Raw genomic sequence first — 22815 nt, forward strand, 5'->3', positions numbered from 1 at the left:
CTCCTTCTTCTCTTCCTCTGCCTCTGCCGTCTGATATTCTGGAGAGCTCAGACTTGTTGTGTTATATATTGCAATTTCTCACTAGCGTTGCTCCACCCCCATGCTTCTGTTTTCCCCTGGCACAAGCGATCAGTTTCCCACCAGTTGCTCCATGGGCACATTTCGATGTGCAGCTCTATCCAGTTCCCCTCATGGTTTCTTAATCCTTAAAAAAACAGCGTCACAAAGCCATGAGAGGAACTGGAAGAAGCCACATGTTAAAATGTGCCTGAGGAGCAACTGGTGGGAAATCGATCACTTGTTTCATGGAAGCAGAAGCCTGGGGGTGGAGCAACACTAGTGAGAAATCAGTCATAGTCTGGTCTTAATAAAAGGTAACTGCATGCTTTCCATTTTAAGGATATTGCTACTGGCCAACAAGGCTGTTTCAAATGAGAGGAATAAGCAAGTCAAGTTCAGAATAAGGAGAAGGCAATCCCCATGTGGTGTACTGTATTGAAAATTATGTCCAGTTTTTTTCCTCAGTAGGTCCTTTGCTGGCCTCAGGCAGCATCAGTCTCACCTGTCCCCCCTTTGCAACAGCTATCAGTAGATGATCCACGGGGAAAGAATGCATCACAGCTGCATTAGATTTGCAGGTCCTCTGCTCCTCCTCTCACTTGTTTCCTTCCCTGTGCATCATACACAAAGCAAAGTCTACCTAGTTACAGCTAGTCTGATGGTTCTTTATTGCAAAACCATCTCACAGTGGAACCATTCCTACAACCACTGATCTGAAGAGAGTAACAAGCTACGCACAACAGAAACTCCTCCTACAGAGTTATAGCAGGAGGAGGCCTGTCAAGTCTAACACAGAGACTTCACACCCACCATAACACATGCAAAGAAAATACTTGGCATATCCCGCCCTTCCCACATCAGTAGTACTATGCAAGCACGCACGACCTCAGAGTGGCCAACAATTTAAATTTCCAAAGGATTGCAAGCACCACTGAGCAGCTGGGCCTCTCGAGAAATGATCCACCTACCCGTCCTGCTTTAAAGGGTTGTTTGATGTTATTTATTGATGTTTATTTTATTATTGTTAACTGCAGATTAACTGTAGAAGCTGGATTGTATTCGTTGCTTTTGTAACCCACCCTGAGCCTGCTTGCAGGGGGAGGAAGGGCTAGAAGCCCAATGAATAATGCAACCTCTTTACCAGCTCTCCACAACCCGACATTCAGACAGGTACCCTCTCAGGTATTCCAGATATTACCTGCATATAGAATGCTGCTACATAAAGGAGAACAAGCATTCCTTGCTTTCTGTGCATAGATAAGGTTTTTTTTTTAATACAAATAAATACAAATATTTTTTTAAATACAAATAAATACAAGATGGTATATTTGAACATGCATTCTAAAGTGTTACAGTCCCAACAAAATTGTAGCCAAAATGGCCTCTCCTCATCTTTGCATCAGTTCTGAGTATTCTTCAATTTCTCCAAGGAAATGAAGGCATTTTGCTAGCAAGGACAGTATGCAGTATTCTGAAAAAAATCTGTTTATTCTCAAAGATAGGCCTGAATGCATATAGGCAATGAATGGTGAAATTTCAGACTATGCAAAGTTAATACCTTTTTCAAAGAGGAGGAGAAAGTCATTTTGAGGTGCTGTTTGCCTGCAGTCTGCAATCCCAGATTTGCCATAAAATCAGTCTGCAGTTAAACTGGTTCCACAGATTTCTGTGATGCTTGAGGCAGTACCTAGGAAAATCTCAACTACCTGCCAACTATGTATCTAGAGCTGCTGCAATAACCATGCGCATATGTTGTTGTGATGGTTTCAAACGCCTAGTGGATAGTGCCCAATTTGTCAGGCAATGAACATCCACACCCCATTCCTGAAGATGTTTTGGAATTAGTTTAAACTTGTTTCTGAAACAATGTTACTAAATAGGTAAAAGGACAAACACATTTACATAATCACACATAAAATCCTTTAAAAGAAAAAGAACAAATTCTACCAAAGGAGACAGAACCATTCCCTTTCTGCCATGTCCCAAAGACACCCTCTCTCTCCCTAAATTCATTCCCCCCCCCCCCCCTTGAGTATGAACCTGACAAGCACAGGCATTGGTTCTGATCAGTTTCATCACTCAATTGATTTCTCTGTGACTAAAGGGAGCAGCTGCATTCAGGACAGGAATTAATTGTCTTCTCCTCTGCAGTGACCCTCCACCTTCCATTAGGTTTGCATCATTATCAAGCTACTACCCTCTGCTGGGCTGGGGAATGGAAACGGGAAGGAATTCTCCTTGCTCTTTAGAAGGGCAGTTATGCTGAACAGGTAAAATTTGCAAGTGCCAGAGCTTTACCAAGATGCAAAGTATTAGAAATGGCACATTCAGTTGTGACAAATAAGGAAATGTGTGCAGCATGCTGTTAGTCAATATATGAGATTAGGACTGGGAAAAACCTAATCCCAACAAAGTCATGAAGCTCTCTGAAATACTCTGGCTAGTCTCTCTCTCTCTCTCTCTCTAAATTTCTCTCTCAGCCTGAAGTACCCGTCTGCTACAAGGATGCTACCTTGATCTCCTGGGAAGAAGTGAAGTCTGGGCAAAGTCAGTGATTAGACCTGGGAATTTCCCACATTCTTATTTTCCTTGCTGGTGTGTTCCTATTGCTGGGGGGCGGATTTCTATTCTGCATGCATTTTGCTTGCTTCCTCTAGTTGTCAATCAATTTTACATTGCTCTATGTCTGACATAAAAACCTTCAGTTTAAATCTGGAAAGAGATACGCCAGACATACAGCAATGTAATATTGAATCAACCACTAGAGGGAGTAAAACACATGCAGAAAAGAAAACCCTCCACCTTGAAGCAACAGGAACACACAAGCAAGGAAAATGTGAATGAAGAAAAGTCCAAGGTGGTGGCAAGTGTCAAGCTAGGGCTGTTTAAGTCTCCACTAACAGCAAGTTTTCTAGGTGACCTTTGGGCAGTCACTGTCTCTCAGCTTAGCCTCCCTCTGTAGGTCATTCTGAGGTTAAAACAGGGAACAAGAACCATGTATGCTGCCCTGAGTTCCACAGGAGGCAATCGGGATAAATATGTGCTAGGCAGATGAACAGATAAGATAGAAGAGCAATTAAATGCATCATAAAACAGTTGCAAAAATGTATACAGAGAAATCAAAATCAGAATTTTTATTGCTGCAAGAATAGTTCTGTTCAGAATAGTCTGAATAGTTCTTTTAATTTTTTAAGCACCAAAAAAGAAAAGAAAAGAAGCTTTCACAGAGTTAGTGTGAAAATGAGATAAGGAAATTACATCTCCTGTGTTAAGCCCTAGGGATAAGAACAGGTATGAATTATAGAACTGTAGCTGCACACTGCATACCCTAATATTCATTACAATCACTGTGGATCCCTTTGTGTACCAAATGTATGAATGCATAAAGGATGCTTTGGAATGTAAGTCTTAGTCAACGGGGAAGGGCACTGGGGCAACTGCCAGTTAGCTAGAAGCGAACCTGTAGAACCATTACTAATAGGAAATTTCTTACATTAATAATGCCTCTTCCAATCCCATGGTTCCCAAAGCACTTTAGCAGAAGTGATTTATAATTAAGAAGAAAGCAATGGGCTGCAGAGCAAGACAGAGTAAAGCAAGTTGACCCAAAGAGTAAAGCAAGCTGACACTGATTTATGAGATGTGCCTTTGAGACACAGCCATGCAGAACAGATGAGGGATCTCAAGACTCAAGCAGGCTTTCTCAAGTGAACTCCCCTGAAGCAAAGAGAAAGCCTGAACCCAGTCTCCCCTGAAAAACACACAAGAACCTTTCCAGAAGAAGTGGTCCTTCAGTGAATCAGTGACCACAAATTGCTCTGCAAGAGCACTTGCTATGCATAGATGAAGGCCCCAGGTTTGATCCTTGGCATCTCGAGTCAAAGAATCTCAGATAGCAAAATGCATCCTCCTTCTGCCTGAGCTCCTGGAGAATCAGTGCCTATCAAAGTGGGACTAGATGGGCCAATGGTCTGACTCAGATTAAAGCATCTTCATATATTTGTATGTTTTACACATCTGTCCTATGAGCTATCTTCATCAACTGTGATTAATGGGTGTATGAGGGAAAGGGATGTTTCAGAGGCCATGCAGCAATCTAAAAAGCATACTGCCATCACAAATGGCCCCCACAAACCAAGCATGGCTGGAAGGGATAAGGTGCAGGTGTACTGTTCTTCTGCAACTGAAATGAAAGAGCTACCAGACTAGAACAACAAGCCTGGCGCGTAATGGAAGAAAATTGGTACATCAGATAGCAGAAAGCAAGCCATGGGGAATGACAGCACTCCTTACAAATAAATACTTGCAATCTCAACTAGATAGACAAACAGACAGACATACAGACTGAAGGTGTTTCAAATAATGATTAAAATTCAGAAAGCATCTTTTCACATACAGATGTCATAATAAAAAGAAATGTTTTTTTTCATTCTCACACAACATCTCACTTCTCCCATAGTCCTAGGATTTTATTTTTTAAAAATATTTAAAGTAAAATATATTTATGATGAAGATAACTCATAGGACAGATGTATAAACATACATCTAAATTGTCTCTTTTGTTCATAAAATGCGACTACTTTATTTGAACTTCTTTTGTTGTTGTAGCCTCTTAAATCAAGTTTTGCCATTTCAGTCACTGCTACAGGACTGTCTGTATCCATTGCAACCTACTGTCAGTGCAGCTCTGTGAACTGAACAGAGTTTTCCAACCTCATCCTGCCTGATACAGCCTCGTGAGATCCCTGAAATAATGTTCCTGGGGACAGGGGATCCTCCAGAACACTGTGGGGGTAAAGAGACAGGGAGGAAATGCCTTAAGGGAATGCTGGCAACAGTGCTTTCTCCATCCAAGTGCCTTATGCCTTTTTGGGTGCAGCCCCAAGTTCCTGCAGTGCAGGATTTTATAACTCAGTACACACTTGAAAGACAAAAGCTCATGCAAGGCTGCCCATATCCAGTTCTTCAAAGAGGTAAATTGGCAGGCAAGCCTGGAGTACTAGGTGACAGTCTGGTACACGTCAGCAATCTATACCCAAGAGGCAGAAAACAGCTGTGCTTAGAGGGTATGCAATAATACACTGGACAGCAAAAGATTAGAGCTTCAAACCTGGGTGAACAAGGCTCTTACATGTATCTCAAGTGCAAAGGGGTGGGGGGAGATTGAGATTCTCAACTTTCCTGATAGGAAAAAAGGGTGGAATTGGTATAGTCCATCATGTCACAATGTCACATGCCCATTTTGCTGCATGCTCTATGAAACTGTGGGCTTATTGCTGCAACCGCATGAAACTTTCAGAGGCAGTATCCTTCTAGGCACCATATGGGGAAGACAACTTATATGGAGTTCTATTGCTATCATACTCAGAAGACTAGCCATTGCTGGAAACAGGCTGCCAGCGTACCGGGCAACAGCAAGGATTCATGCATCTTCCTACACAGGACTGTTCTCCATGTAGTAAGAGTTAAACATGAAGTTTCATGTCAGCAAAAATTAAGCTGGTACTTCTGAAACAGACTAAGGAGAGAAATTATCTTCCAGATAACAATGGGGTGGATTCAGGCATTATGATCAGCAAAATCTGTAGTTCTTCAATCTATATGTCCCTTTCTCCAAGAGAAGAGCCATTAAAATCAGAGAAAGTGTCCTTAGGTTGGAAGAAGGCTTCCAACTTTGCTCAGTGGAGTGACTAGATCTGCTCCCTTATTATATAACAGCAAATAATTGATTTGATTTTCCAAGACCTGATCATCTTCCCTCCTACTTAAACTATTTTGCCAGGAGTAGAGGAGAGAGGGGGAAGGGAAAAAATGCTTCTGAATCTCTGCAACCCACATAGAATGAAAATTTAAGCAAAGGCTGTGAACAGAAAATTATGAAGGTTCTTTTTCTTCCAGCTTTTCTGAAAATTCAATTCTTTCTCATAACAATTTCACCCAATAAAAAGAAAGTTGCTGTCTGACTCCTGAGCACAGATCCAGCTAGATATCCCACCTTCATTTTCCCACTGACTACCCTCTCCACAGAAGGAGAAAGAGAAGGAGAAAGAGAAGGTGAAGAGGAGATTGGATTTCTATCTCACCCTTTACTACCCAAAGGAGTCTCAGAGTGGTTTACAATCTCCTTCCCACGAAAGACACTCTGTGAAGTAGGTGGAGCTAAGAGAGCTCTAACAGAAACTGCTCTTGAGAGGAACAGCTCTTTGAGAACTTGTGACTTACTCAAGGTCAATGCTTTATTTAGCAATTTAGTGTACAACCACACAAAAGCTTCTCATGCTTGTTCATGCTTTGAGCTGTATCACAAGGCCAGCAAACAGAAAGACAATAAAAGTCCACAATTTTGTGTTCCAGTATCACTCCTTTCTAAGAAGAGACTTCACTGTCCTCCCATGACCTGTCACTTCCACACATGCGTGCCTCGTAGCTTGCATGAAACAGCATCTGAGCCTGCCTCTCACTCCATATAGCAACGTCGAAGCACCACAGTTCTAAGCATGCCTGCTCCAATGCCAGCTTTATGGAAATTAGTGGGACTGACTTCCAAAAAATTTGGAAATTTTCTGCACAGTGGCAATTTTAAAAGAACTTTAAATCAAGGGCTTTCCCCCAGTTCCAACTCTATACTAGGAGCATCTGGAATCTGAATGTATCTGCTATTAGGACTCTTTGAATGCAAAGAAGGAGAACAGCCCTGCTGGATCAGACCCCGGGCTCACTACAAGCAGTGCCCTGTCTCAAACAGCAGTCTGCACAACACAGTCAAGGCTTTCTTGTGATACAACAGACATCTTGGATTGTCTGGAGCACTTGAAAATCTTACACAGTGCTTTGATAAACAATCATTCTAAAAATAAGTTCCTAAAATAAAATTCTCTTTTTTACATGAAACATGGCCAGCCTTTCTAAGTAAACTTCCTTTTTGCAGCTATTCCCCCTTTCTCAAACATGTGCCCCTTCTTACCTGAGTGGTTTTCATGGAGCACCATTCCCTTAGTCATCCCGAATGCAGTGAATTAGCTTCTCAGAGCTGGCTGACAGCTAACTTGTCAACAACAACTGGCCACCGTCCAAAAGCTGATTTTCCAACATAGAAGTACCTGCCAAGAGTCCACTAGTATTTTATGCAGATCATGCCATCCTTTAAAAAAACGAAGAATTCAATAGCCAAGTGAAACATCACTCAGAAGCAACCTGCAAAGGACCAAATGGAATGTGGATTCTCTGGTTCAGGAACTTATAGCCCTCTTCAGTATAAAAGAGCATTAAGGCTCAGTACATTACAAAGAACAAACACAGATATTCACCCTTGCATGAGAGCTGAGGATTTTGTCCCTTCCTTTGCATATGAGGCCAGGTCTTTGAAGCCTGCACTTTAACAGGAGTTCTGGACGGGAGGCAGCTTCTTTAAACTGTGATGTCATCCACAGCCTGAATAATTGAGCTATGCACTGGAATGACACTTAAGACTCAGGAAAGGGGATCCTGAAGTTCGCTGCTGCAGTTCTCCTGGACAAGATGCAGCAGATTTAGGAAAGCTGGAAGCTGCACTTTTGACCTGCTTTTGCTTTGCCCAGCTCTTTCACACACACACCTTTGTACTAAGCTTTGTAGCCTTCATCCAGTAATGCAGCATCCCTATATATCTTCATGATGGAATTTGTGCATTACTGAAAAACAAGAACAGTCCCTTCTGGACCCCACAATGGACCATGCTGGACCCACATCCTGTTTCTCCTGCAGTGACCAACTATGTGCCCCTGGAAGGCCTACAGCAACAAAAAATGGAGGACACAGCCTTTCCCCAATTTGTTGCTTCCCACCAATCATTTAGACAAGGTATACTGCCTTCAAACAAGGTGGTTGCATTTAGCCAACATAGCTGAATAGTTAGCAGAATCATCTGACTAATACCAAAGAGAAATCAGAACCACTTTATCCTCCTGGAAATGACCCCCTGTGTCACTGCTATTCTATTCCATGGTTATCCTATTTTGTATTTATTCTGGCCTATAACAGTCCTTCTTTAAACTTAATAACAGCTACTGATGACCCCATCAAAGGTGCTTTTCTTCGATAGCTTTGAGTTTCTAGAATGCCAAATACAAAATTTGCATTTGATTATGTTGAATTAGATTCTCAGTGGATAAGAAGGGAATCATAAAAGCTGCAAAACCCAGCTTCCATCATGAAAGCACACTTGAAACAAGCCACAGGAAGAAACTGAATATTTTGAGACAGACAGAATTTCTGCCCTTTTTTCCTCTCACAGTCTAAGTAAGGAGCAGGCAACCTTCTTAGTCCAAGAGCTGGAAAAATGGTTTTTACATCCCACTTTTCTATACCTTAAAGAGTCTCAAAGAGGTTTACAATCCCTTTCCCCTTCTCTCCCCATAATAGGCACTGGGGTTGCCAGGTCCAACTCAAGAAATATCTGGAAATTCTGGAGGTGGAGCCAGGAGCAAGGGTGCAACAAGCATGAACTCCAGAGGGAGTTCTGGCAATCACATTTAAAGGGACTGCATGCCTTTAAAATGTCTTCCCTCCATTTGGAAATAATGACGGATATGGGCACCTACTTTGGGGACTCACAGAATTGGGCCCCCTGGTCTAATCTTTTTGAAACTTGGAGGGTGTTTTGAGGAGAGACACTGGATGCTATACAGATAATTAGGTGCCTCTACCTAAAAAAACAGTTCCCCCCTCAGAACCCCAGAACAATTCTCCATTATACCCTATGGGAATCGGTCACTAGTACAGAGTATAATGAAGTGCCCAGCAGACATTCCCCCCCACACTCCTGATAACCCTGAAGCGAGGGGAAGGACTCCAAACCAGGGGATCCCTTGCCCCCACCTGGGGATTGGCAACCCTAATATACATTTTGTGAGGTAGGTGTGGCTGAGCTTGGAGAGAACTGTGACTGATCCAAGGTCATCCAACAGGCTTCAGGTGGGGAAGTGGGAAATCAAACCTGGTTCTCCAGATTAGAGTTGCCACTCTTAACCATAACACTATGCTGGTAATATGTGTTCTTATTTTGCTGGCAAACAAAATAGAGGGGGGGGACATGCTTACAGCAAGCCAAGTCTGAGCAGCACTGTCAGTATCTCAGGGATTTACCTTGGACTTAACTGGTGGACATGCAGGTCTGAGAGGCCATGACAGAAATAAGCCATTCCTACTGCCTTCTCTTCCCCAGCAGTGCTGCCAATGTGTTAGGTATTTAAGTAGAGATCTGGCCCTAGATACCAAGCAAAACAGCCTGGTATGTCATTGTTAGCACATATACCAGAGGCTGCCTATCCCTGATCTAGGCAAACACCTCATGCAATAGGATGTCATTGGTTTTCCCCATCATTAACCTTTAGCCACTGGGCTGAGCTAACTGACATAGGTCACTACAGCTCTGCTTGTCAACACCACAGAAAATCTGGTAGGGAAAACATTCACCACACAATTAAAATGTTGTATTACATTTCACTCACGTAGGGTTGAAAGCCACAAGCCTATTCTTCAGGATTTTTGATTGCAAGAGAGTAGCCAATCTGACCTGGCTTTTAACAACAGCAGTGTTCCATCTCTGTTCATTAAACCTGGTGCTTTCACTACTGCCTATGCCTGCAGGATGTTATTTATCTGAATTTTATCCCTCCCCCTTCCTTTAAGCAGTTCAAAGTGTCCCCCTCTTTTATGAGAGTGTGACTGACCCAAGAGTGATACTTTCCAACCCACTGTCATTTGTTATTTGTTGATGTTTTGAAGTGATTCATTTTAATGTTGTTTTAATGTTGTAAGCCGCCCTCAGCCTGCTTGCAGGGTAGGGCGGGGTATAAATTGAAATTAAATTAATTTCCTTCTCCAGTCACTTTTCCTTAAAAGAAGCCACTGGGGACTTGAAACATTTACCAAATATCAGTGTCCATTAAGCAAGCATCTTTATGTATCACGTTCAATAAAAATAGGGACTTTTTCAGAAAGAGTTATCTCAGTGATTGAGGCGATACACCAGATAAAGCCAGTTTTATTCACAAGGTTGTTTGTTGATTCCCCTCCCTCCATCCTCCCTGGTTTGCCTCTGATTGTTCTTAGGATGACCCAAATGATTCTGCAGCCTTGAAAATGCATTTCCTCCCTCTTTCTGTTATGCAACGGAGGCAAAAAGCAGATTCATAAAAACACATTATGTTTCAGAAGACTTCTGAAGTGTGACTATTCTACTGTTTAGAACAGATTGTCAGAGGACATTGGGGGGGGGGAGGGGAGAGAGATGAGCAACCACTTTAGATTCTATCATGCTTCAAGCTGTTGGTGACCAGAGAGCATGGCTGCACCTTACACATATATAAAGGCCACTTGCAAGCCAGACTGTAAGGTAGAATCTCTCAGCCTTATTGAGTCTATAGGCATTTTTAGGGTGCTTAGAATAGGTAGTGGACATCACCACAAAATGGCTGCCTCAGAAACAAACAATTGTTTGTTTGTTTGATTTAAAAAAGGCTGGTACAGGGCAGATCCAATTACACAATCATAGAGGAGTCCATAAAATTTGGTTGGGCTTCTAAACATCCTCCTATGGTGAATGCATTCACTTCTAAATAGGTGCTTCCTGCCCAGCCAAAAAAAACTATATTTATTGATTATAACTGTTAATCCTGTTTGCAAATACAGAAGTCAAGATTTTGTAATCATAAGTGGCATCAGGGGTCAGGGAGCATCTCCAAAACTCAAGAAGCAAGTGCCAGGAAACACATTGGCAAGTATTATGGCACCCCTGGTGTCCTGTTGACCATCACAGTCCTCTTGACCCTGAAGAGCTGAGCAAGAAGGTCTTACATGTGCTGTATAGCAAATTTTCAGTGGTTTCCTTAAATGGGACACTCAGTCACAATGTCTGCAATGTTAACACATCAGAAATTCAAAACTTAGGCTGGCATACTACAATCAAATATATGGCCCAGTTTAAGAGCTGGCATGCGCAAGATTACTCAAGTTTTTCTTGTTTACCAGCATCATATTTAAATCAAGGCCAACTGTTGAGAATCCTGACGGCTGCTCTGTAGGCAAGCAGAGAAAGCTGAGGAGCAGGTAGAACCTCTATTCACCTTTCTGCACCCTTTATTTATTTGTGCCTACTTTATTTGTAAACCAGACAAATCACATCAGATCTTGGAAGCTAAGCAGGATCAGTCCTGGTACTCGGATGGGAGACCACCAAGGAAGTCCAGAGTTGCTATGCATTTCCACGATTGCTCTCTAGAGATAAGATAAGCAAAGATAAGGCATAAGAATGCTTATCTATTCTTCTCATTGCCAAGAGACAAGTTTTCCCTATGGGACTAAACAAGAGAAATCAAAAAAGCAACAATAAAGTACAGGTAAATAAGGGATGGAGAAAGGCAGCTACAGGCTCCGCAGTCAACTTTCTTTTCCACGGAGTGGGAGTTTCCATTTAGTCAGAGCCCGGATCACATTTAGCTAGTTTTCACAATCAGATTTCTGCATTGTTTCTTTGTTTCCTTTTTAAAAAGTATTTGCAAAGCATGCCAAAGGAGCCCAAATCTAGAAGGATGATTTTTTAAAAGGAAAAAAAAACCCTCGTTCATAGAAATAAAGCTATTTCCCTCCCTCAGGCTGTGTGCAAGGCCTGAAGAACTGTGCCCCACAACCCAATAAACTGGGACTTGCTGGTTGCCTGACAGGCAGCCTCCCACCCCTGAAGATAAGAAACATCCTGCTGGATTAGAACAGCATCTGATCTAGTACAGTATCTTATTTCATACAACAGCCTGCCAATTGTCCTGGAAGGCAACAGGAGACAGAGTCAAGGCCTTTCTCTGATGCTGTCTCCTAGGACTGGCTTTCAAAGGTTGATTTTCTCTGGATGTGGAAGTTCCCTTTAGTTATAACAGCCATTAATGTACTCATCCTCCATGTAACTATCTAGTTCCCTCTGAAAGTCATCTATGTTTGTGGTCATCACTATATCTTCTAGCTGTGAATTCCACAATTTAATTACTAACAAAATACAGCAGCATTTCCTTTTGTCCCTCCTGAAATCTATTGCTCTCAACTTAATTGGGTGCCCCCTGACTTCTACTATTAAAGAAGAAACAATTCCCTTTACCCTCTTTTTCCAGCCAACCCATTAATTTACAAACCTCTCTTCCCATCATAGCTGTCTTTTTTTCTAGAATGGAAAGTCCCAGCCCCTTAGCCTTTCCTTCCAGGAAAGGTGCTCTAACCTCTTGATAATCATGGTTGCTCCCTTCTGCACTTTTCCCAGCTCTGCACACCTTTCCTTTCAATGCCCCAAGCAAACAGACAAAAACAGGATTTATGAACAACTGAAAGGCTGTGTGCCACTTAGCAGGTCACATATTGCATGCCCCTATCCTGCTGTGAATGTTTTATTTCATAACCTTTCCACTTGCTCTTTTTTTGCTGAGAAAAATAATCCCACCCACTTCCACCCCCCCAAGCCAAGAGAGGAAAACTGCTGGGAACAGCAGCACATCATCTCAGCAGATTATCAGTATGCAGGCCTTTTGGCACAAGTTGAAGGGCAAGATGCAAAGGGCTCCTAGCCCTTAGCTCACAGGTTACATAACCTGTGACTATGCAGAATTTGCCAAGGATACAATGCCATGCATTTAAAAAAAAAAAAAATCTGATAGATTTAATTGTATTTTTGTTGTTTAAATTGTTTCTTTTGATCATGTTCCACTGTAAATTGCTTCGGATTTCTATCAGGGAGAAAAACAGAGTCATAAATTATCTAAATTAACTGCTATTCACCCCATTGAAGGGAAAACAACATGGGGTGCCAACATGTGGTTCTGCTTCTCAGCTACCTAGAAGATCTGGTCCCTCCCAGAGGCTGGCCACTCCTACTAAGAAAACTGACCTGTGATCTGATCCAGCAGACCTCTTCCTTGTCTCCTCATTGACTCCAACAGGAGGAAATGAGTTCTATACACACACACACACACACACACAAATTTCCATGTGCTCTTCTTTTAATAAACAAAGATGCTGTGGATTGCAGCCTCAGCCATGCGTGAGCTGCATACTATTTCTCTCTTAGACACACCTTAAACGCTAAGCAACAGCCTCATCTCAAGAAGAAAAGACTGACATGAAAGAGTAACTGAGGGCTACAAATAATTTAAGCCTCCTGCCAGCACAAAGCTCAAATTCTCTACCAGCACTGCCATTCAGCCGTCTACTCAGATGATAGCTGAGGTGTACGCTGCAAAGAGCGATACTGACAAAAAGCCGGAAAGAATTTTTAAATGCCTGTTTCTTCTCTGCCACCCTCCCTGGAGTGCTTCACCTAAAATGAATACAGTGTAGTGGCTAGATCACTGCAATTGGACTGAGGGGGTAAATATTCAAGCCCCAGTTCAGCCATGAGGCTTATCGGGTGTTCTTGGTCCCATTTCTATTGTTCAGTCTGGTCTACTCCACAGGTCTGCTGAAAAGATAAAATTAGGGAGAGGGAACAAGGAGCAAGGATTTTCCCACAATACTGAGCAATCACCACATCAGAAATTAATCCCCAGAATAATTGGTTGTCTCTTCTGTTCCTTGCTTTTGGATGATGTCCTAATGTTCAATACACAGATTAAGGAAGGGGAGGGCCAAAAATCTAGTGCAACAAGAGATGTCAACTAGCAATGCTGGATTACCTTCACCAGCAGTTAATACTGGAATTTTTAAGCAATGTGTTCTACAAGGTGCAATCTGATCAATTCCTTTCAAAATTGCCATTGATTTTGGTCTTAAAGAGCTCAAGACATCAAACACCTGTGGTATGACAATTTATCCCTCCCTCCCTCCCTCATTTCTTTCCCCTACATCAAGATGGGAACATTTCCCTTCTTATGGGCTTCACAGTATCAAGCTTCATTCCAGACCAAGATTGCCCAGCCCTAATTGAATGAGTTTTGCTCACAGAATGGACTTCAGACAGCTTGACATAACTGACAATGAGATTAAAACAGCAAATGAATTTATCCCCAGAAGCTTGTTTTCAGAGCAGGCCCTCACTCCTGAACTATGTCTAGAAATGTGTGATTTATCTTTGAGCAGACGCAGAGTATTTTCTCCCACCACTAAGTAAATACAGACACCATAAACACCAGTGAGGAAGGATTTTTAGGTAAAAAGCACATAACATCCAGGCAAGCCTAAGCATCAGTTTTTTAAAAATCAACTAGTACACTTAAACCCAGAAGAAAAGCTTAAATGCACCCTTTCATAGATTCTGCCATGTGGAACATAACAATCATTCTAAGAAATTAGGGATTCATTAGTTATACCCACTATTTGTATTCCAGCAGATCAGGCAGCTGGTTCCCTATCTCCACCCCCCCCCACTTGGATACAGCGACCCATGAAATGGTCACTTCCAGGCCATTACAGTAACTCACTCTTTGCCAGCTTACAGAAAAATGTCATACTCAGGGAGGATTGTCCTAGCTAGTCTCCTTCCTGGCATGGTAGTTTTCTATATATAGGGATACTTTGCTTTGTGAAAGAATGATCATTATGTGAGCAATCAACTACAGCCTGACACAATAGGAAGCTCATATAATAACACTTATATAAAGAAGGTAATGATCCACTGCTTCCACAATCCTACAGACCTATTTCTTTATTGAATGTGGACTACAGAATTTTTACTGCCATTACGGCTGAAAGATTAAAGAAATGTATCATGGAAATAATCCATCTGGACCAGATTTAGGAAAAAACATTGTAAGTTTTGCAATCAACACAATAGAACTAGTTAAAAATAGGACAAAAGCAGTGCTTATGTTTTTGGATGCTGAGAAAACTTCTGACAATTTGTCATGGTCACCTTCAAAAAACACTACATTTGAATTATGATTCCAGATTCACAAATTGGATACAAGGCATTTTTTCAAAACAGTGGACAAAGATTGTAATAAATGGACTGTTAACAGACAGTTTTGAAATAGAAAAAGGAACGTGTCAAGGATCCCTATTATCACCACTCCTATTTATACTGCAATGGAGGTGCTGGCCTCCAAGATAAAACAAGATCCAAACAGTGAAGGACTGAAAGTCAATGGGGAAGAATTTAAATTTAGAAGCTATGCAGGTGATGTTGTCTTAAAAATCAAGGACCCCCATACTTCATTATTGTATGCAGGGCTTTGTAGAAAAAGCCCAGCAGGAACTCATTTACATAGTAGGCCACACCTCCTGACATCACCATTGTTTCACATAGGGCTCTACTGAACTAAAATAATCACAATTTTTTTTAACACAACAGGAAGAGGATACTGTTAAAAGAATTACAGTATGTGAAACAGCATTAAAGACAGTTAAATATCTGGGTATACATCTGCTTGGACAAAATGAAACACTGTTTAAGGATAATTACAAAAATACATGGACAAAGACACAAGGAAACTTGGCAAAATGATCTAAACAAAAATTATCATTGCTGGGAAGAATATCCACAGAAAGATGAACGTGCTGCCAAAACTGCTGCCAAAACTGAATTTTCTATTTCAGAGGCTACTAAAACTGAAATTTCTATTTCAGAGACAAAAACAAACAAATACACTTATTTGGAATGGCAAAAAATCAAGAATTAAATTTAAAGTGCTGCAAGATTTAAAAAAGATTGGCAGTTCCTAATATTAAGCTATACTTTCAAGCAGCTAAACTAGTTTGGATTGCAGAATGGATTAAAAATCCTAATGATAGATTAATGAAACTAGAAGTGGCAGGGTTAGAGAATAGACTGCCTTATTCTCATTGGATTGAAAAATCAACTCTGAAAAATAAAGGACAAGACAAAAACCACATAATCAAAGACAGCTCACTTCAGACGGGGGTCTTTAAGAAAAAGAATCAGCCCTGTGATATCTCCTTTAATGTCACCAATATATACATATCATAATAAATATGAGATAGGCTTCCCAAATCTCCCGCCCTGGCTGGAGACCCCTGATTTGGAGCCTCCATCCCCCACACGCCAAAAATCTGGAAAGCAGGGGGGGAGGAATGGTGGCCCTTCCCACCCAGCCCTGATCCCAGCAGCTTCTCCTCCCCCCTTCCCTTCCCACTAGGGTTCCCAATCCCCCCGCTTTAGCGGGAGACTTCTGGGTTCCCAGCTTAATCTCCCGGTCTTCAAAAATTGAGAAGCGGGGGGGGGGGGGTGGAGGGGGGGAGAACATACCTATAGAGCTCCTGTTGTAGAGCTCCTGAGCAGTTTGTAAAATCCCTGTCCCTTTAAGGCTGGGCAGGAAGGAGGAAACAGGAAGGGCTTCGGAGAACGGCCCCTCCCTTCTTTGCTTTCGTTTTCTCAGCAGGCACAGTTCTCCGGAAGAAGACCAAGTAAGTATTTGTGTGTGTGTGAGAGAGAGGGAGGGGGATTCCCTGGTATGGAGGCCCTCCCTCCCTTTAGAAAGTGTGTGGGGGGGAGGGAAATGTCTACTGGGCACTCTATTATTCCCTATGGAGAATGATTCCCATAGGGAATAATAGGGAATTGATCCGTGGGTATTGGGGGCCCTGGGGGGGCTATTTTTTGAGGTAGAGGCACCAGATTTTTAGTATAGCATCTAGTGCCTCTCCCCAAAATACCTCCCAAGTTTCAAAACGATTGGACCAGAGGGTCCAATTCTATGAGCCCCAAAAGATGGTGCCCCTATCCTTAATCATTTCCTATGGAAGAAAGGCATTTGAAAAGGTGTGCTGCCCCTTTAAATGTGATGGCCAGAACTCCCTTGGAGTTCAATTATGCTTGTCACACCCTTGTTCCTGGCTCCACCCCCAGTGTCTCCTGGCTCCACCCCCAAAGTCTCCTGGCTCCGCCCCCAAAGTCCCCAGATTTTTCTTTAATTGGACTTGGCAACCCTACTTCCCACCGATCCCCGATGGGGATCTGAAGAGCCGGGATGGTGAGAGGTCAGGCTGCAGCCGTCGTAGTGGTTGTGGGTGGCAGGAAGAGAGTCTTCCTTATCCAGCGGGAGTGACGAGCTTTCCTTTCTGGTGCCTCACGTAATGTCATCATACGCTCGGCGGTCTCGCACCATTGCCTAGGAGACTGGAGGCGGAGGAGTAGTAACGGCGCGCCGGGAGCTGGCAGTAAGCTCCTGGCTTCTTCCGGCCTCAAGACCAACGGCCGCACAAGTTCAGCAGCGCGTGGCTTTTCATTCTGCGAGAGCATCGGCGTTTCCTCAGCCTCGATGGTCGTTCCCTCGCCTCCAAACAGCGAGATATCAGCATCTGTGCATCACCCCTACATGTAGAAACCAGTAAGGTGAGTCCCCCCCCCCCCCGTCAGGAAGCAAGAAGCTTTATTTTGACACCAATGCCCTTGTGTGCCTTATGGAGGAAAATGGTTTCACCACTCTGCAATCTGAGATTATTGTATCTGTGTTAATTAACACCATGAATGGCAATATGGCTGTGATGTACAAGGATATGGTCACCAAAGTACAACAGGTTATATATAAAACATAATGTTTAATTTCAGCCAAGTATATAATTAATGTGTTTTGGAATAATGGGGAATTGATCTGGAGGTTTTGGGGGTTCTGGGGGAGCTGTTTTTTGAGGTAGAGGCACCAAATTTTTAATATAGTATCTAGTGCCTCTCCTCAAAGTACCCCCCAAGTTTCAAAACGATTGGAGCAGGGGGTCCAATTCTATGAGCCCCAAAAGAAGGTGCCCCTATCCTTCATTATTTTCTATGGAAGGAAGACATTTAAAAAGGTGTGCTGTCCCTTTAAATGTGATGGCCAGAACTCTCTTGGAGTTCAATTATGCTTGTCACACCCTTGTTCCTGGCTTTGCCCCCAATGTCTCCTGGCTCCACCCCCAAAGTCTCCTGGCTCCACCCCCAAAGTCCCCAGATATTTCTTGAATTGGACTTGGCAACCCTAATATGAGAGAAGAAATAATGATTCCTTACAAACAGGGGTCATTTAGTAGAAAAATAGGTGGTGGAGCTCATAAGTATAACTCATTAGCATATGCCACCGCCCCACACACCAGTCAAAAGCAACCCAACACAAGAAAGGAGAGCCCCGGGTGAGAGGGGCCTGCTTGGGCTGGCTAGAAATCCAGCCAGCCCAAGCAAGCCTCACTCGCCTGGGGCTCTCCTCAGCCGCCGCCCCCCAGTCAAAAGGCCAGCAAACCACCTGCCACCCCAAATCACATAAGAAGTGGAGAAAGGGTGGTGTGGGCTTCTCCAGGGGTTAATGAGGACTGCTGGGGATGTGGCAAAACCCCTGGTGACTGGCTGGCTGCCTGCTCTCCTAATCCAGGGATTGTTATGCAGCTGCACCTACTATTCAATGGGCAAGGTGGGTGGGGAGGAGGAGGGGGGCCATCAGAAAGGTTCAGGAGCTGCACTCCTACTGAATTCAAGGCCGGCTTACAAAGATATGATAAATGCCAAAGGTGAAATCAAATCTTGGCAAAAGATTCAAGGAGAAAGGAAGAAGATACAATGGCTGGTTTATTTTCAGTCATTTTCCAAACTTGGGAAAGATCTTTTTATTTATTTATTTTATTTTATCAGATTTATATCCCACCTCCCCTTTTACAGAAAGAGGAGTAAGCGATTTGACTGAGTTTGAAAAAATAATTACACAACATAAAGACCATTCGCTAGGATGGCTTTACAAATTATTACTCCAATACGATATGGAGACAGAATAAGTTAAAATATGCATGATAAAATAGATGCAAAATGTTGACAAAGAGATATCCCATTCACACTGGAAAAATCTATGGATGAAAGGTATTAAATTTACAGCCTATCAGGTCAGGCCTTAAGAGAAAATTGATGCAAGATGTTCTTCTGATGGTCGTTTACGCCAATAGATATCCACAAAATGGACATGACCTATAAAGGAACTGGCTGGAAATGTAAAGAAGTAGAAAGCACGTTTAGCCACATGTGCTGGTCTTGCAAAAAAGCACGGAAATACTGGATTGAAATTAAGGAAGAGATTCAGAAAAATCTTCAATTTCCATTGAATCCGGAGATTCGATACCTCCTTTTTTCTATATCCTATTAACTTAATATTATTATAGTAATAATAAACAACTCTATTACCAAGAAGTAAACCTTTGCTAGCCTACTGTCTATAACAGCTACTTTCTTATTGAAATCAAACACCCATGGTCTTCAGGAGCAAAATTTTGCTTTGGAAAAATATCTCCCATCTTCTTGATAAGTATAATTATCAGATTGGCTTCATATTCCTCATTTGGCCTCAGCAATTCCAAGCTCTACTAAGTGAATACAAAAATAGGCATTCACTTTCATAACTACAGGAGAAGCGGCAGGGAGGGTGACAAAAACTCCAGGAAGTTTGCAGCTCTTTAATACAAACCTATTTTCTCACTCTTAATTTGCCTTCTTCAAATGAGATTTTATTTATTTTAATTGTGTTACTCTGAAAGAATCTGATTTTTTTAAATCATGCAAGCAGGAAACAGAGACTTTTAAACTCTACCTGCGACTTCAGCAGGAATTATATTTTGCTCCTCCACACTTTTTGCCTTTCAAGAGAATGAAACTGACTTGACCAGAAACTGTAGGCAACTTGATCTTCTCAGTTTCCAAACCATTTGACTTGGATGGGAGAGGGAAGTTAGGTATAAGGACAGAAATCAGATTGGTATTCCCTTTATATTTTTACAGTTTTCAAGAGTAAGTTACTCCATTTGCTCCTTAGAAGCATTTTTTTCTGCACATAGTCCAGTTATTTCATTTCTTTCCCCAGCATGGATCCTATTTTAGCAAAAAGCAATTTAACCGGTACTTAATCTGTATGGTTCAAATTATCCCCAAATCATCAACCAGGCCATGCAGGATGCAGGCATTTAAAGCTACTTTAATGAAGGTCAGTTTACAATCTAGGCACATAGCCCAGGCAGCAGCATGTTTAAATACAGGTTGATGGATACTAGGCAGAATTTTTGTGTGACTTGTCCCTCCAATAATAAACAGGGACACCATTTAGCCATTGCAATACATATATAATTTAGTGCAACCCTCAGGAGAAAGTAATTGTTGGGATTGCAGCCAGGGGATTTTGTGCTTGGTTCTCCAGGTTTTTCCATATTCTTTTAAAAAAAATAACTACCTCTTCTTGGTACTTATTTATTCAGATATTTCTGCCCTGTTCCTCTATCCCAAATGGAGACCCAAAGGGGATTACAACACATTCTCCCCCCCCCCTCTTCCACCCTCACAATTATTGTCCTGTAAGTTAGATAAGAGAGGGTGGCTCGCCCAAGGCCACCCAGTAAGCTTCTATGGCACAGCAGGGATTTAAAGTTGCCTCCCAGATCCTAGACTGATGCTCTAACTGCTACACTGCAATCTTATGCTTGTTTATATGGCTCCACTCCAAGGACATGATTCCATATTCTTCTGTTTTAGTGAAACTAGATTGAAGTTATTTAGACAGACACCACCAAATAAAGCACATGGCATGACATGCTTAGATAGAGATGTGACACCACTACAGAACTTCATTAACAGCAGCAAGCAGAACGATGAGTAAAATAAAGAGAAATATGAACACATCATCACTATACATCCAACTACAGATGCTTTCCAGCTGCTGAAAGAATGAAGCACAACAGGGGGAGGCTGTGTAGATGTTTACGCACATCAGTGATTTCATTTACAGGACAATGCCTACAGTGAGATGGCATATTTCTCAGATCAAATGTAAATGGGTTCTACCTGGAAACCAATCACCACTCATGAAAGAGATTTTTTGAAAAAAGGACTAGAAAACTACATCAGACTTCTCAAGAGTACTACAGAAGCAGTTGAAGCACCAGGATTTAGGATTCCTTGGCCAACAACTAGGACCCCTTTTCCCTACAAAACTAAACTATCTCCTAGGAGTGTGGTGTCGCCTGGACGGCCCAGGAGAGCCCAATCTCATCAGGTCTCAGAAGCAAGGTTGGGCCTGGTTAGTACAATTTTCAAGATTGATGAAACATGCCTTAAGGCAGCTTCAATAGGAAGAAGTCCAGAAAGTTAGAAATGCTGAGTGGGGTTACTGTATAATACTTCACTCCTTTTTCAACAGGAAGTCTTGAGTGATTCCTGAGAAAGTGGTAGATAAAGCTGGGATATAATGCTGAAATGGGACAATTGCTTTAGATTTTGTACAACCAACTGCAAGTTTATGGGGCTGCATTCAGCATCCTTCTCCCAACCTGCTCTTCCTCTCTAAATTTCCTAGAGTAGTAACCTAGCCACTGGCTGTTCTTCTGAATTTTTACTGATTGGCTGGTTTTGGTTTGTACTGTTGCCACCTCTTTTACTATTGTTTATCAGAAAGATTTGTACTGCTTGTCCTCCCATTATCAGAGAGTAATGCTAAGTAGGCCTACTCATAAGTAAGCCTAATTTCAGACAATGGATCTTCCTCCCAGGAAAATGCTCTTAAGATCACAGGCTGCTTTTATTGCCAGATTAATAATTGTGTAAAATGGGTTCTGTTATTCATCCCACAGAAACTTAAGTCTCTGAACAGAAAGCTATGATAATACCATATTTTCAATGAATGCACTGTGAGGATTCGCGGCTTTGAATCTCAATCACTTTCAAACACATTAAAATGGACCTCTAGCAAAACCGTATGCTAACCTGGTGCCTAGAACAAAAGTCCATCCTACTTAATTCAGAAGAGACCCTTTTAAAAAAAAAACCTGATAAGAGCAAAGTTATACTTAGATTCAAGCAAGAAGCTCCCCCCAGCTGGGCAAATGATCCATGCTATCAATGAAGGAAACATGCTACCATTGAACTATGCAGAAATTGGGCCATATGCCTCAGTGACACAGCACTAACTGGCTACACGGGTGAACAAGCCAGCATATGGAAGAAGGATAGAGTGGCAGGCAGCCTAATTGGAGAAGACGGATTTCTGTTCCAATTGCAATAAGCCTCTTTACGTCTCCCTATAGGCAGGACGCAGATGGCAAGTCAGTCCCAAAAGCTGTAACTTGACTATAAGTGCCTTGCCTAAAGTGAACAGACAATTCCTTTCCTATTCCAGGATGGCTTATTTCCTTTAGTTCTCCCCCCCGCCCCCAGCTTCCAGCATCAGTAGGAATTGAACCACAAGACTGTTTCTGGGTCTGTTAATTCATCCACACACACAGTTCTATGTTGGGAGCTCCCTGGGATACTTGAAATTTAAGTCTCACATGTGGGGGAGCCTGATCTCTGCTGGGGCTCTAACATGCCGGGGGACAGAGTTTATGCCTTCCCCTCAGTACCGTTTTAACAACCTGAAATGATCCCTGAGGGCATTATGAGGAAAACATCATGTTCCATGGGATATACATAGGTTTTCCCCAGTGAGCCAAATAATCCCTCCCCATGACAATTTTGGGTTGGGAGTGGTGCAGGGGTGCCTTCCCCCACATGCACCATGGTCCTGATCTGAATTGAGCACCACATGCACAAGAATTCAGCAGAACCTGCAACTCCCATTGGATTATATCACAGTCTCCCAGATACTAGTCAGACGCTCTGGCTCTCCAGCTATTTTTGATAGCTTGTTTCCTATGAAAGCTCACTCTACAATCATGTCACATGCAGCATTACCACCAACATGGATAAGAATCCGTACAAACACACATTACTGTTTTGAAAAACAGCAGGAAATATACACCTTCTCCGTTATACTCTGGTTGTGTGAGCAAAAGAAAATTGTGTAGAGC

General features: G+C 42.3%; 1 protein-coding gene and 1 pseudogene across 2 annotated transcripts in view; one reads left to right on the plus strand and one right to left on the minus strand.

Annotated features, from left to right (window-relative positions):
- PPP1R16B (protein phosphatase 1 regulatory subunit 16B) overlaps positions 1-22815 on the minus strand; it is a 175205-nt gene that overhangs the window by 129774 nt on the left and 22616 nt on the right. The gene's annotated exons all lie outside the window — the stretch shown is intronic.
- LOC132567295 (mitochondrial calcium uniporter regulator 1-like) lies at positions 17001-17568 on the plus strand (annotated as a pseudogene).

Source organism: Heteronotia binoei, chromosome 2, assembly GCF_032191835.1.
Source record: "Heteronotia binoei isolate CCM8104 ecotype False Entrance Well chromosome 2, APGP_CSIRO_Hbin_v1, whole genome shotgun sequence".
Classification (NCBI taxonomy): domain Eukaryota; kingdom Metazoa; phylum Chordata; class Lepidosauria; order Squamata; family Gekkonidae; genus Heteronotia; species Heteronotia binoei.